Genomic DNA, 13,894 nt, shown 5'->3' with positions numbered 1-13,894 from the left:
GTCACAGGCTTAATCTCTTTAACAAAAGATTGTGTAGGCACATCCTTGGTGAAAGTTCTAGGACACGTGTCCTTAATTTATACAACAGAATTTTCCAATTCTTTAAGTTCTGTTTTCATTTTGCACAGTTAATTTTTAAGTTCATCTCTTTCCTCCCACATTTTACCATAAGTGGCAAGAAGAAACCACGTGGCCCCTTTAAGATCTTGCTTAGAAATCTTCTTAGCCAGATATCCAAGCTCATCACTTACAAGTTCTACCTTCCACCAAACATTGAAACATAATTCAGACAAGTTCTTTACCAGTGCATAAAAAGCATCGCCCTTCCTCCATTGTCCAATCACACGTTCATCACTTTCTTTTGAAGCTTTACCAAAAGCATAGTTAACGTCCACATTTCTAGCAACATTCTGTTGCTGGTGCCATATGTATTCTCTAAGACAATAGAGACTTTCTCTATAGCTCTCTTTACTTCCTTCTGAGCCCTCACCAGAATTGCCTTTGACATCCATGATTCTACTAACAGTCTCTTCAAGGCAACCTAGGCTTAAAACTCTTCCGGTCTCTACCCATTACCCAATTCCCAAAGCACTTCCATGTTGTAGGTATTTGTTAGAACAGTACCCCCACTTCTCAGTACCAAATTCTGTCTTAGCTATCTAGTGCTGCTATAACAGAAATACCACAAATGGGTGGCTTTAACAAAGAGAAATTTATTTTCTCACAGTTAGGAGGCTAGATGTCCAAAATGAGGGTGTCAGCTCTCAGGGAAGGCTTCTCTCTCTGTCAGCTCCGGAGGAAGGTCCTTGTTCCTTGGCTCCTTGGTGATCTTCATGTGGTGTGGCATCTATCTTCTGCCATCTTTGCTTCTCTCGCTTGTTTGTTTAATCTCTTTAATATCTTGAAAGAGATTGACTTAAGACATATCCCATACTAATCCTGTCTCATTAACATAACAAAGTAAACCCATTCCCAAATGGGATTATAACCACAGGCACAAGTTAGGATTTACACCACCCCCCCGCCCCTTTGCTTAGTTTAGCTGGAATTTAGTTAACATGAGTTCTGTAGTCCATATAACTGCGCTTTTCTCCTGGTAAATAGCCTCCTGACCTCAGCAACAGACAGGCTCACGTTCTTTGGGAAGTTGAGATGGCCACGCTGAAGGAGACCCTCTTGATTCCCAGGTCGAAGTCTAGCGAAATCTAGTGAAGGGTGATATCCACTGAACATGGAACTAAGGCAGTAAGATAACTGTGTAAGGGGAAGGCCTTGTGCCAAGCGTGAGAGCAGAATACAGAATGGGCAGCCCCCTGCTAAATTAAGATATCCTGAAGTGATTTTCTTAAAAATAATAAAGTGGACGGAAATGCTTAGAACTAAAAACAGAGAGGTGTATACATACGTGTGTATATAAAGACAAAGAGTTATTTATAACTTTGTCTTTATAGATATACACACACATATGTATATACACACACACAACACACATATACACACACATATATACATATACATATATATTTCTATATACACTACATATATAATCATAATTGAGGGAAGGGTATTTCAATTAGAAAAACATGGCACCTGTGCACAGCTAAGCAACTGTACAAAAACAGAAACACTGTGCACCTCTTGATTTCTCCTTGCCTCTCATTAGGTATGGAAAGATGCTTCTTTAGTGGCTGACTAGGTCAGCCTGCCCTGAGCTAATGGAATACTGGAGTTGGGGTTCCTTCTTGTAATTTCAGGATGTGTCTAGTAAGACTAAAAATAGATTGAATGGGTTACTGGCAAACTTATAGCTGGCTCAGTGGTCAGTTTTTTGGTTATTATTATGTTATTCAGCTTTGACCCATTTTAGCAAATCTAGTCAGAAAAATTTATTGTCTGAACCTGTCTGGATTGAGAAATCATGGGCCTAAGCCATCCTTGGCAGAGGGCTTTCTTTGAGGGACAGCGAGGGCCAAGGAAAGGCCTGACGTCTCAGCAGGAGTGTGAAGACACAGTCCTGCACAGCCCAGAGCAGCCAAGGGGGTCAGAAATGGAGTAATTCCCATCCATCCTCTGCCTCCTATTTGCAGATGGGAGGAGCTAGACTTCAGAGCCTGCTCACATTCATGAATAATATATTTCCAAAGGGGGAACAGTTCAATCTGTAACTGGAAGGAAAATGCAACTGTCAGAATTGACTCTCTTGGCTTGCTGGTGGAGGAAAAGGAAAATTGGAGCACTGAAGATTTTTCTACTAGCCTGATTATGGAACATTTAAAAGCAGCAGCAGCAGCAATGACAAAAGTACCTTGTAAACTGGAAATTAGAATTGCTAGAAACGATTTCTTAAAAACATTATTTTAAAGGTGGAAGGGCATCTTTGCTTTTTTCCCTCCTCAATTAGCTTTGGACAAGGAGAGTTGCCAGGAAAAGGGGCAGACTGCAGAAAGGACTCACTTAATTGGTTCCTCCCTGTTGTTCCATTGGGCTGTGAGTGGAATTCCCTGGAGCAACCCAACCTCCTCGGATGAGTCAGAGGGCCCAGCAGTGTGGATCTGGGTCTCCCCACATAGCATGACTAAGTTGAAAAAGAAAGCCCTCACTGGGAAAAGAGACTTCAACGCAGATGGAAAAAAAGCATAACAGGTTTAAGGAAATAGCAGTTTACAAAATAACATTTCAAAGAGCAAGTGTGGGGATCCTCAAATTAAAGAAATTGGAAGGAAGAGCTAGAGCAAGCTCCTGCTGGCCTAGAGAAAGCAAACCCCACCCACTTGCTCATAGAACTGTGAGCAAAACAAGACTGTGAGACAGAAAATCCACCTTCAGTAGAATTTGGCAGGCCCACTTACTCAGATGCCCCACCTAGAGAGGACTTCAGAGAATGCCCTGCTGAGCAACACCAAGGCAGGGTGGCTGCAAATGGGAATTCTGTTTCCAAAGCCCCAACATCCCAGCAGGGCAAGGGAAAGGGAGCCTACACACTATAAAGACACCTGTTTCGTATGTTTATTCCTTTGAGTCCAAGCACAAACAAGATAGAAACAGGAATGGTCTTCTCCCTGTTGCCATGACAGTAAATAATAAATGTCCCTAAATTTTACTTTTGACAGTATAAATCCATTGCCACTGAGTCAATTCTAACTCATGGAGACCCCATGTGTTACAGAGTAGACTGCTCCATAGGACTGCTCCATTGGCTGTAATCTTTACAGAAGCATATCACCAGGCCTTTCTTCTGCAGCACCGCTGGGACTACTAACCTTTAGGTTAACTATTTGCACCAACCAGAGACCTTTTGCCAATATACCAAAAACAAAACAAAACAAAACCTGTCGCCCTCAAGTCGATTCCAACTCATAGTGACCCTACAGGACAGAGTAGAACTGCCCCATAAGACTTCCAGGGAGTGGCTAGTGGATTCGAACTGCCGACCTTTTGGTTAGCAGCCATAGCTCTTAACCACTGTGCCACCAATATAGGTTTCTTAGAATAATAAAGATACTGAAAGCTTTACTGTTAATGCATCGTAGTTTTAAAAACTCACATGATAATAAAGAACCAGTGGCCAAATGAATCTACTGTTAAAGGTACCCAATTTACCAAGTAAGGAAAGATCTGTTCTAAAAGCAGGCAACTCTACAAAAGACAGCTGCTCTGTCCCATTCTGTGGTCATTAGCCACATGTGGCTCTTTCAATGTTCAAATAATTAATATTAAATAAAATCAAAAACCCAGTTCCCCCGTCATACTAGGCACGTTTCCAGTGCTCAGTAGCCACATGAAGCTAGTGCTATTGTATTGAACAGTGCAGATATAGGACCCTTCCATCATCACAGAAACTTCTGTTGGACAGCACTGGACTAGAGCATTCCCTGAATTAAAAAAAAAAAAAAAAAATCCCCATGCCAAGTTTAAATAAATAACTCTAGATGGAGAAGAAATGAAACCCTGAAACTAAACAACAGAGTTAGTGTATCTGCACAGTATTCTTTCAGTCCCATAAAACAGTTACTTAGGGAGGGAAAGAAAATGCAGAAGCCACATGTGCCATGAATTTGTATTTCAAGGAGGTGGAAGGTCACCATCTATTCCACTAATGATAATGATATAAAGTATACAATTTATTTGCAATAAAATTGGTTTCTTACATCACTAAATTATACTGCTCCGTACTAGGAAATATTTTTATAGACATTTACCCAAAAATATTAAGGAGACTATAAATGTCTTCTTAAATTTCCTCTGGTTAAAGTGGTCCCTACCTCAGACGCAGCATTCTTCGTCAGAGATTCCTGTGCCTTCACACTTATACTCACATTTTCACTCATACATTTATTTTGTACTATTTCAGTTTTCTGAATAATGAAAATGGCTTCAAATTTTCTGATATAACTTTAAACCAAAAACCAAACCCGTTGCCATCAAGTTGATTCCAATTCATAGTGACCCTATAGGACAGAGTAGAACTGTCCCATAGGGTTTCCAAGGAGTGGCTGGTGGATTCAAACTGCCGACCTTTTGGTTAGCAGCTGAGCTCTTAACCACTGCACCATCAGGGCTCCATTACTATCAATCAATTCATTTATTAAACTCGACACTATACTAGGTATTACAAAGGATAATTCCTAAATGAGTTTTAGCCATCACAAAGAATAGAGTTGGTGAGTGAAGATGTATACACATAAAAAGTAAAAAAGAAAAACAAACCAATCCAAAAAATCACACACATACATACACACAGTAAAATCACTGCCAAATGATAACTAATAGGACCTTTGACACCTTGACTGACAGGAAACTATAGCTAAATTTTAAGTTAACCCATGTTATTTATTCTCTCCTACACAGGGTTTTGTATTTTCACTTTTTTACTGGCATACTCTGTATGTGGTCTTGTAAATCAAAAGCAAATATTATTGAAAGTTATGTAATAAGAACATTTTTTTGAAAGTGAATGGCATTGATAACAAGTGTTAGGGAGACCCTACCATGGATATGCCAACGGAGTAAAGAGAATAAGGATGCATTGTAGATATTAAATGCAGAAGGCCGTGAAGGAGGTACAACCCAAGTTGAGTCCGGAAGGAGAGATGGAATGCAAATAGCTGAGAAAAGCACAAGAGGGCCTTCTAAATGAGAAAAGCATGGACATGGGAATGGTCCCAGAAGATTTGGTGGCCCATTTTTATTGCAATTAGAGAGTTTGTGTGGAAGAATGTTAGGGGATCAAAATGAAAGGGCTGATCATGGCTAAGTGCAGAGTCCTGAATCCAGGATTCATGGTAGAGTTTGAACTTTATCATGTAATCAGTGGGAGGCCTTGAAGTCTTCAAGCATGGGGATGACATGATGGAAGTGAACTTTTTGGAAGATAACTCTGGTGAAGGTGCAGAATGTGATGGAAGGTAGCCAGACTAGATGAGCAGAGAGCAGTTAAGATGTAATTGCATTGGTCCGGACATGAAATGAGAAGGGCAGTGTGTAGGGGCGTTGGGAATAGGACCATATAAGCACAAAATGACAAAATTTTAGAACTAGAAGGGATCATAACAGTCACTAGGCTAACCTCCAATTCCTTTTTTTTTTTTTTTTCTTAACATTTGCAGAAACTTTGGGCTAATGAAAGTTAAAAATATATCCGTGTTTTCATATAGTTATGGTCCAGAACAAATATTTTTAAAATGTATCATAAAGGAAGAATAGACAAGATATATGATTCATCATGGATTATGGTCATGAGTGGAGAAATGAGTTTAGATGATTCTAAAATTAAGACCGAGATAAATCAGGACCTCAGGGAGAAAATCTTCACTGGAAAGTAAAAATATGCATGTGTAACTTTCCTCTCTAAAACTTGGATGTGATGATTCTTACATATGCATAGACTTAATATTTTTTTCTTTAACAGTCAAGGAAAAGTACTCGCAAAGTGTCTTAGTTATCTAGAGCTGCTACATCAGAAATACCACAAATGGATGGTTTTAACAAACAGAAATTTATTTTCTCACAGTTAGGAAGCTAGAAGTCCAGAATTAGGGTGCCAGCTCTAGAAGATGGCTTTTCTCTCTGTCGGCTCTGGGGGAAGGTCCTTGATCCTTTGCTCGTTGGTGACCTTCTTGTGGTGTGGCATCTGTCTTCCCCCATCTGTGCTTCTCTCATTTGTTTGTTTAATTTCTTCTATATCTCAAAAGAGACTGATTTAAGACATACCCTACACTAATCCTATTCATTAACATAACAAAGACAACCCACTCCCAAATGGGATTGTAACCACAGGTATAGAGGTTAGGATTTACAACACATATTTTGGGGGGATACAATTCAATCCATAACATTTCACCCTTTGGCTTCCCCAAATTCATGTCGTTGCCACATGCAGAACACATTCACCCTATCACATCATCGAAAGTCTTAAATCAACTCCAAGTCAAAATCTCATCTTCTGAATTATCTAAATCAAACAGGGGTGAAACTTTAGGCATATTCCATCCTGGGGCAAAATTCCTCTTCATCTGTGAACCTCTGAAATCTAGAATATAAGTTATCTGCTTCCAAAGTACAATGGTGGAACAGGTACTAGGTAGACATTTCCATTACAAATGGGAGAAATCGAAGGGAAAGAAGGTATAACAGGCACCAAGCAAGTCCAAAACCCAGCAGAACAATTTACATCAGCTCTCAAGGCTTGAAAATAATCCTCTGTTCTCTGAGACCATCTAGGCAGTGGCCCTGCCCTCCAGACTCTTAGTGTTGCCAAGCTTTCTCAGCCCTGGGCTTCAGCTCTGCCTTCCAGGCCCACTTGGATGGCAACTCTGCTACTTTGGCTTTGGGTGGCCCCATTCTCCTAGTCCATCTAAGTGCCGCCTTGCGCCCATTCTTCTGCCCCGTGGGCATGGCAGCCCTGCCCCCTCAACTTTGGGTAGCAGCCCCGTCCTCTCGACTAAACTAAACAGCAGCCACACACTCTGGAACCGAGTTGGTGAAGATCTGACTCTTGGAAATTTAGGAAGCCGTGGCTCTACCCTTTGACACCCCAGAGGTTGTGGGCCCACCTTTTGAGACTGAGGCAGCTCTGCTTCCTGTGCTCCTTGCAATAGTTCTGCTGATCTCCAAGCTGCTCCAGGGATGGTCTTTTTCTTTTCTTGGAGGACAACAGATGTAGCTCCTTTGGCCTGTTTCCTGCCTGTAGAATTCCAGGAGGCAGACAGCGTTCTCTCCTTCCTTTCATTCTTTCTCTGTCCCCTTCAGTCTAAGCTGATGGGTTTTCTGCTGTGGTGGTTGGTTAGATCCATCTGTCACAGGCTTAATCTCTTTAACAAAAGATTGTGTAGGCACATCCTTGGTGAAAGTTCTAGGACACGTGTCCTTAATTTATACAACAGAATTTTCCAATTCTTTAAGTTCTGTTTTCATTTTGCACAGTTAATTTTTAAGTTCATCTCTTTCCTCCCACATTTTACCATAAGTGGCAAGAAGAAACCACGTGGCCCCTTTAAGATCTTGCTTAGAAATCTTCTTAGCCAGATATCCAAGCTCATCACTTACAAGTTCTACCTTCCACCAAACATTGAAACATAATTCAGACAAGTTCTTTACCAGTGCATAAAAAGCATCGCCCTTCCTCCATTGTCCAATCACACGTTCATCACTTTCTTTTGAAGCTTTACCAAAAGCATAGTTAACGTCCACATTTCTAGCAACATTCTGTTGCTGGTGCCATATGTATTCTCTAAGACAATAGAGACTTTCTCTATAGCTCTCTTTACTTCCTTCTGAGCCCTCACCAGAATTGCCTTTGACATCCATGATTCTACTAACAGTCTCTTCAAGGCAACCTAGGCTTAAAACTCTTCCGGTCTCTACCCATTACCCAATTCCCAAAGCACTTCCATGTTGTAGGTATTTGTTAGAACAGTACCCCCACTTCTCAGTACCAAATTCTGTCTTAGCTATCTAGTGCTGCTATAACAGAAATACCACAAATGGGTGGCTTTAACAAAGAGAAATTTATTTTCTCACAGTTAGGAGGCTAGATGTCCAAAATGAGGGTGTCAGCTCTCAGGGAAGGCTTCTCTCTCTGTCAGCTCCGGAGGAAGGTCCTTGTTCCTTGGCTCCTTGGTGATCTTCATGTGGTGTGGCATCTATCTTCTGCCATCTTTGCTTCTCTCGCTTGTTTGTTTAATCTCTTTAATATCTTGAAAGAGATTGACTTAAGACATATCCCATACTAATCCTGTCTCATTAACATAACAAAGTAAACCCATTCCCAAATGGGATTATAACCACAGGCACAAGTTAGGATTTACAACACATACCTTTGGGGGACACAATTCAATCCATAAGAACCCAAACCCAGTGCTGTCGAGTCGATTCCAACTCATAGTGACCATACAGGACAGAACAGAACTGCCCCATGGGGTTTCCAAGGAGCAGCTGTTGGATTCAAACTGCCAATCTTTTGATTAGCAGCTGAGTTTTTAACCACTGCACCACCAGGGCTCCATTCAATCCATAACACACAGTAATTAGATCAGTATGGGTTTCAACACAACAGCCCAATACCCCTGTGTTCCCTTTCAACTGGAAAGCATTCTAGAGCAGTTAGGGATTAATGTCAATAGTAATTTTTTTTTAATTATATTTTTGATATGCATATGACAAAAGTAGATCTAAAGGATCAGATTGTCTTAAAGCACTCACCACCATGTTAATAGTCTCTTCTGTTGGAATTGCTATCAGTTTTGCTTATTTGTTTAGGAGATAGCTTCACAAGATGGTGATTGATATTCTGCCACGTATGAGATCATGCATGGAATTCAGAATCCCTAGCTTGTAAAATAGCATTATGGTCATCTTCTGTGGGAAGTTATTCTCGCATTACTGGGCAAAGAATGGTACAAAAATGGGGAATATTATTCATTCTTAAGCATCTGAAATGCTTTCAAGTTCAGTCAACAATGATAAACATTTTAAATGCTTATGAAAAGGTCTTTTTTTTCCTCCGTTTCATATCGGTGGTCAAAAAATATTAAGGAATTATCTCAACTTTGCTTCTAACCTAATAATATTTCATATTATTTATCAAAATTTAAGACAAGATACACCAAATAGTCTTGAATATTGAAAAGGTTAATGAGGTGGGTTATTCTTCCAGTTAGCAGCAGTCTTGGCTACATTTTTAAGGGGCTTAAAGTACAAACAGCTGCAATAGTGAGCAGCATCTGGAAAGTCCAGTAATTTCAAAAACCACCTGCTTATGCATCCTGCCCACTCAAGTCCATAAAGTAAAGGACACTTTCATATTCCAAATGAAACTTGTTTTTAGTTTGTCCTGCTTTTGAACAGAAGTTCTCTGTGAAGACATGCCCAGAGAGAGCCAGTCCCTAAAAAAATTAGGCTGTGCGGACTGATCTCTGGAGTTCTGGGACTTCTAATGATCCTCCTGGCTGTGTCTGCAGTGGGGAAAGGGCACGTGGCTGTTGTTTTCATACAAAGAGTGTTTATACTCCAAGATGCACCACTCTTTCTTCTTCCATGCTCCGGAGACCTTGCATATATTATCTTCCTTACTGTACTCTAAGATCTGGAGAATAAGATTTGCATACTATACTTCTTTTAAAAGAAGCTTCTAAAAAGGAAGCCCTCAGTCTCTAGAAATGTGCCTAATGCCTAGGTGTCCAGAGGCACCATGATGTACACTATGGTGCCAGGAGGAGAAAAGAGATTCTGGCACTAATCTCTCTTTATCACTAATGTGGGACTAGCTGCCAAGGAAGATGGAAACAGTAGAGAGTGTTAGGTCAATAAATTTCTCTTCCTCCATAGTCCCTGAGAGTAGGGCTTGTACATAGGGAGCAATATTGATTGGCTAAAAGCAGTTAATACACACTAGCCCTAAAAAAACATTTTGGACATGCTACTTTATGTTTCTATGCTTCAGTTTTTTTCTAACTATAAAAAATGAATGAGAGTCCATCTCATAAAATAGTCCCTCCTCCCAAAACCATTTACGTTTCAGTAAATAATTAATATGCATCTACTATTATTGGCCAGGAGCCCTGGTGGCACAGTGGTTAAGAGCTCAGCTGCTAACCAAAAGGTCAGCAGTTCGAATTCACCAGCCACTCCTTGGAAACGCTATGAGGCAGTTCTATTCTGTCCTGTAGGGTCGCTGTGAGTCCGAATGACTAGACAGAAATGGGCTGGGGTGTTTTTTTTTTTTTTTTTTTTTCATTGTTGGGTAGGGAACACAATATTTAAGAAGATATCTATGAGCTTTGCCCACACCAAGATCATAGCCTATCTCCTTGCCTTTCTTCATGCAATTACCTTTGCAAACTTTTGCTGGAATACTTTTACCAAATTCTACTATTTGTTAAAATCTTACATCCTTCAGGGCTTAGTTCAAAAAGCACTTCATATATAATGCCTCAATTTGTTCCTGAACCAGTAGACAAGGCTTTGGAAAAGTAAAGGACATAGATTTTTAAAACAATTTGCCCGTTTCGGACCTATGAAAAATTGTAATTAAATTGTGGAAAATATTTCATTTCCTCTCTAATACTCTCTCTTTCCATATTAGCTCTTAACTTCTAATCTTCTTGTTGAAAGTTTGAAATGTGGAGCCTTTAGAAACCCCATAGCCTCTTTACAAACACAAGGGGGCTCCCAAATTTGGCTGGGTATCAGAATCACCAGAGGAATTTTCTGAAATACAGATGCCTATAAATTAGGGTAGTCAGGGATGTGGCCTGAGAAGCTGTATTTTTAACAGCTCCTAGGTGATTACACTGGAAAGTCAGATTTAGAAATTATTGTACCAAAGGTTGGCTTTGAGATATACACCTTGCTTAGTTCCACCCTACGAGAATGGATGCGTCACTCTGTATGGTTCTAGATGTTCTTCCTGCCAGAAGAATACTTGAGGGTCAGGCCAGATTAAACCCTAGCAGAGAGTTTTGAAACACCATGGATGGTTCCCAAATCAACTTTACTCAATGGTTCTCCATCCCTTGAGGCCACTTGGGCTGAGAGCCAACTGCAAGCTTAGAGCATCAAGGTGACCTAAGAATGAGATGACCAACTGCTCTAGGTTGCTCCATCCAGCCCCAGTGAACACTGGTCAGTGATGTCTCAATTTAGAAGACAGATTTTATGGTCACAAATGGATTGCTGATTCCTATACCCAGAAGTCCCTACTCACACTCTTTTTAGCAGAATAGATAAAATTTCCACATGCCAGGCATGCCATGCCTTTCTTTCTCCTTCTTTCTCCAGTGTCCCCATCTCCTGTCCTTCCTCGCCGCCATTATGCGGCACTATAACTTGGTAGAGGCACTCTTGTGCTCCAGTCTACTCTGCCCTGAGACCTTCACTTCTTAACCTGAAACACAGGGTTAATAAAATTGACATTCTTCCATCACGTATGTTGTCAGCTACTCATTCAATGATCAAAATGTTTAAAATAGTTTTAACTATTTTTCACTTAGTCCAGGAAACATAAAATGGCATGCTTTCACACGAACCATTGTTTAGGGTGGGGGAAGTGTTTTTAATTTTGTCTTAAAGGAAATCTGCATGATCCGTGTACTATGAAACTACCAAGGGAATAAATGGGTAGAACAGCTTGGCACTTGCACAGAATACATATTTCCTGCCTCTCATGGGAACTGTGTTGATGTTTCAGATATAAAATGCATCTTGTTTTCTTTACTGTACTTTGAGAAGATATCTCTTGGTCATTTTTTGCATGGTAGGGGAAGTCATATTCCAAAAGACACAACTGAGCTTCCCCTTAGCCATTGTTAGCTGTTAAGTTAATTAAGAGCCAGGCATTTTTAATTTAGAGGTTTAAGTTAATTTTTATGGAATATGCATGTGTTTACTTTTCTATGCCATAGTAATTTAAATTTTAAAAAGCTGCATTCAATACATTATCCTTTCCTGAGCCTCACAAGGATATTACAATCCAAATGGACATCATAGATTTGATGTAAAAAGATAAATTGTGTCTAGAGATTTCTCATCTCGTTTATGTTACAGGTATCAAACACAATTACATTTTCTCATTTATAATAAATAACAGGAAAAGGTGCTGATTTCTGGACCCAAGTAGTGAGAAAGTAAGAGATTGAGAAGAAAAGAAGCAAAGATAAAGAAAGTACCTTAAGGGCTGTTCTCCCGGTCCTGCCCACCCTGTGTGCTGGTCTGGGCTGTGTCCATCCTAACTCTAGTACTCCCCACATCCATTTATTTTGCACAGTGCGGCCATGTCGGATGGTATGGTCAGGTTCAGGCATCAACTGAGCAGTTACCTCAAAGCCCCAAGGGTGTAGAGTTGAGTGTGGAAACACACATACAGGCAAATCTGAGTGAGGTCATGTAACTGAGGAACAAGGCAAAGGCGGCCACAGAGTTCCCAGCAGTCTCCGTAGCTGAGCATGTGTTTACCAGGCACACATGGCAGGAAAGGGGTCCCAGCAGAGAAAGCCGCTGGAGCAGAGGTCCAAGGTAGTGAAGGTGTGCCTGGCATGTTCTGGACACCAGCTGCAATTTAACCAGAGCAACAGAAACAAGCAGGAGCCAAATCAGCAGGGCCTTTTGTGCCCAGCCAAGGTGTTTGTCCCACAAAGGGGTTTTTAGGTCAGGAAGTGACCTGAAGTTCTTTAGTAATGGCATTCAGTGAAATGGGGCAGACCAAGGGGCACTAGGTGTACAAGTGGGAGTGGAGCAGGAGATGCCATGCCTCCTCCAGCACTTCCTACAGGCTGCCTTGGTTACATGAATTATTTTACTTAATCCTCCAATGGCCCTAGCAGGTGGGTACCATTATTGATATCACATCATATTCACTTTGCAGATAAGGAAACTCAGGCTTAGCAATTTTGTCATCAGTTACACAGGTAGGAAGTGGTATAGTCAGAATTTGAACCCACATAGTGAGACTCCAGAGCCCGAGTTCTTTACCACTGAGCTCCAGTGCCTCTCTGATAATAGGTCATATTCCAAGCAGACAGTTGGCATTGCCATTGTGCAGAAAGAGATGATGGTGGGTGGCAGCATGTGGCTAGGATACCAGATGAGATCTGTGTAGAGGTGACAGGCCTGTAGTTCTAAGATCAGACTCTAGATCCTGGGGGAGGCAGTGGGGGCAGGGGCGGGGAGCAAGACCAATGTAATACCAATACCCCAGACCTCAAGAAATGTGAATATTGGGTAGGTTCCCAACAAGGCAGGGTGAGTCAAGTCCTAAAGACCAAAAGTGGGGTTCCAAGGCAGGGCTCAGTTATTAGAAGTGGAACCTGTGCTCAGAACCAGACAAGCTGCAGTGCTCACTGATGTTGAATCATCTGAGTTTTTAAAGCACCCAGGATCACCAAGGTTGGCCACAGAACCTGGGTGGGGCTGATCCTGCCCGGCATGTGTGGAAAGGGGCAACTGTGAGAAAGGATGAAGCAGGTCCTGACAGGCACTTTACATTTAACAGCTTATTTAAAGGCTCTCAATTTGTCAACTTGATTTCTGTGGACTTTGTTGTCACCACACCAATACACTATAAAAACAGGAAACAATTGAAAAAAACCTTAGTTTTGTACAGGTGGGAGAAATGCCAGGTTAATCCTGAAAGTAGTTTCTCTGAGACTTCCTCCCTAGTAATTATGTGCTTGTTCTCAAAAACAAATGCCAGAAGTAAAGAACAGACTTAGTACATTTTACAAGGCACCATTAATCTCTTAAAGGAACAATTAAAATGCTCCATCAGTCATGGCCACGGTTTGCCCTTCCTATATTATTAGCAGTAACAATATATGGCTGGAAATATGCCAAAGAAATGTAATTGTGTTAATTGAGTTTCATCACCAATTATTTTGGGTGGGTCAACAGATCATTCTTT

General features: G+C 40.9%; 2 protein-coding genes across 2 annotated transcripts in view; both read left to right on the top strand.

Annotated features, from left to right (window-relative positions):
* Nucleotides 1-13,894, top strand: part of CAV1 (caveolin 1) — a 59,279-nt gene that overhangs the window by 2,045 nt on the left and 43,340 nt on the right. The gene's annotated exons all lie outside the window — the stretch shown is intronic.
* Nucleotides 1-13,894, top strand: part of CAV2 (caveolin 2) — an 85,900-nt gene that overhangs the window by 30,743 nt on the left and 41,263 nt on the right. The window lies entirely within an intron of this gene.

This window comes from Trichechus manatus, unplaced genomic scaffold, assembly GCF_000243295.1.
Source record: "Trichechus manatus latirostris isolate Lorelei unplaced genomic scaffold, TriManLat1.0 scaffold00251, whole genome shotgun sequence".
Classification (NCBI taxonomy): domain Eukaryota; kingdom Metazoa; phylum Chordata; class Mammalia; order Sirenia; family Trichechidae; genus Trichechus; species Trichechus manatus.
The sequence above is the reverse complement of the archived record's forward strand: the minus strand, read 5'-3'. Positions and strand labels throughout refer to the sequence as shown.